Consider the following 2,555-nt stretch of genomic DNA (forward strand, 5'->3'; position numbering starts at 1 on the left):
CACACACACACACACACACACACACACACACACACACACTGCGTCACTGGACTGTGGACCGGACAGAACCAGGCAGTGGCGCCATGTTCTTATTAGCATTTAGCATCTAGCATGACTGTGTTGAAGTCAGACTCCATCCATCCATCCATTTTCTACCGCTTATTCCCTTTTGGGGTCAGACTCTTCGCTCCCAAAGTGACATTCAGAATAAAAGAGAGGCCTTTATTTTGAAACGCAGGTGAAATGTAAAAGAGCAGGTGTAGGTGATCATGTGATGCAGAGGAGGGAGGGGTTACTCCCCCTGTTTCTGTGTGTGTGTGTCTGTGTGTGTGTGTGTGTGTGTGTGTGTGTGTGTGTGTGTGTGTGTGTCTTCACTGCAGCTGACCAGCACACAAGCGACGTGCGCACCAGAGGCGACGTACACACCAGAACACGGCCACTGACAAACACCTGAGTCAGGTATAGTTGTTCTTTTTCTTCTTAATAGAGTCATGTGACTCTTTCATCATGTGTGTGTGTGTGTTCAGGTGTTCAGGTGTTCAGGTGTTCCTGCACATACGTGCACATCGTAGGTGTGTTGTCAACTTGATTCACAGCAAATATGAAGTATATAAGTCTATAAATACTATGTATGAATATATAAATATGCAGTGTAAATACATACATATGCAGTATATGTATAGAAACATGCAGTATAGTATACAAATATGCGGTGTGAATATATAAATATGCAGTATGGATACATCAATATCATGTATAAATATATACATATAATGTATGAATATATAAATATGCAGTACAATATAAAAATATCATGAATGAGTATATAATTATGCAGTATAAATATATACATATGCAGTACAGATCTTTAAATATATAAACGTATAAATATCATGAAAAAATATTTATATATGATGTGTAAATATCATGTATGATTTATAAAAATGCATAATAAAAATATAAATATTATGCATGAACATGTACATATTCAGTACAACTTGATAAATACCATGTATGAATATTTAAACATGCAGTAAAACTATATAAACACCATGCGTGACATTATATAAATATGCAGTGTGAAAATATCAATATTATGCATAATAATATACGAATGTTGTAAAAATATATAAATACCATGTATGAATACATCAAGTGCAGTAAAACTGTATAAATAACATTTATGAATACCTAAACATGCAGTATAACTACATGAATAGCATGTATAAATATACAAGCATGCAGTATACATACATATAAGCACTATGCATGCAGTATAAGTACACAAGTGTAGGTGTGTACTGAGGAGAAGAAAGTAATACTTGCAATAAGTATTTGTTGACACTAGCAAGTTTCAAATGGATCGTCTTCCTCATGAAAAATGTCAAGAAAAAGTTGAAAGAATAAAAGAGGAAGTGATTATTTCACATCAAGTGCATGTTTACATCTCTGTCGTCATGGCGACTGCATGCTAACGGCGCGCTAACAGCTTGTTAGCTCAGTGGCGCGTGAGGTTACAAGTGTTGCCGCGCGCGCACACACACACACACACACACACACACGCACGCACACACTTTGTAGTCAAGGTCATTGTGTGTTTTGTACACACAGCAGCACAAACACACAATCATGTACACACAACAGCTTCACATCCTGGCTCAACATCACACTGCTTGGGGGGGGCAACACAACACTATGGTACTACACACACATTGTAGTAGACACACACACACACACACACACACACACACACAGTGCGCGTACTAAAGGTGCAGAGTGGAGCCACACAGACAGGATGTACTAAAGTGGTGAGTGTCTGAAAGAATCCAAATAGTACCCATAATGCACCAAGTATGTGAGCATTACTTCAACACAAGAGATGCAAATATAATCAGTGTGCGATTTATCAAGACTGAAAGTGTTGCCGTGTGCGTACAAACATGCTGAGGAGGAGGCGTGTCTCTCAGCACACTAACCTGCTGGCCTGGACCAATCACACGCCTGGAAGAGCAGCCACAGCTGACTTGTGGGGGGAAGAGCAGAAAAGAGAGAGGGCAGATCAACTGGTCTAAAAAGGAGTCTAATTAAAGGCTAAAATATACAAATGAGGTATATATAGGTATGTATATACAGTATAGTTATATATACATCGGTATATTAAGTATGGTTATAGATATAGGTATATATGTATATCAATCAATCAATGTTTACTTATATAGCCGTAAATCACTAGTGTCTCAAACTTAAACCACGACCACATCCTCGGTAGGCCCACATAAGGGCAAGGAAAACTCACACCCAGTGGGACGTCGGTGACAATTATGACCCAGTGTCACTAGATCAGCAACGAACTCTAAGAATTCATCGATAAAGTCCAAATAGGACCCTGGGGGGCGGTAGATAACAGCCAGGTGTAGAGGCAGCTGTGTGACAGACCTCATAGTAAGCACCTCAAACGATTTATATTTATTATTTATGTTAGGACTAAGGTTAAAGTTTTTGTTGTATATTAGTGCGACCCCCCCACCCTTTTTAAGGGGACGGGCAATATGCGC

General features: G+C 39.1%; 1 protein-coding gene across 1 annotated transcript in view; it reads left to right on the top strand.

Annotated features, from left to right (window-relative positions):
* The first annotated feature begins 316 nt into the window (after positions 1-316).
* The window catches only part of kcnj16a (potassium inwardly rectifying channel subfamily J member 16a), a 7,177-nt gene continuing 4,938 nt past the window's right edge, over positions 317-2,555 (top strand). Inside the window, exon 1 of the mRNA XM_061875944.1 lies at positions 317-459. The gene's annotated coding sequence lies outside the window, so the exon portion shown is untranslated. The remainder of the gene's footprint in view (positions 460-2,555) is intronic.

This window comes from Nerophis ophidion, linkage group LG17 (genome assembly GCF_033978795.1).
Source record: "Nerophis ophidion isolate RoL-2023_Sa linkage group LG17, RoL_Noph_v1.0, whole genome shotgun sequence".
Lineage (NCBI taxonomy): Eukaryota > Metazoa > Chordata > Actinopteri > Syngnathiformes > Syngnathidae > Nerophis > Nerophis ophidion.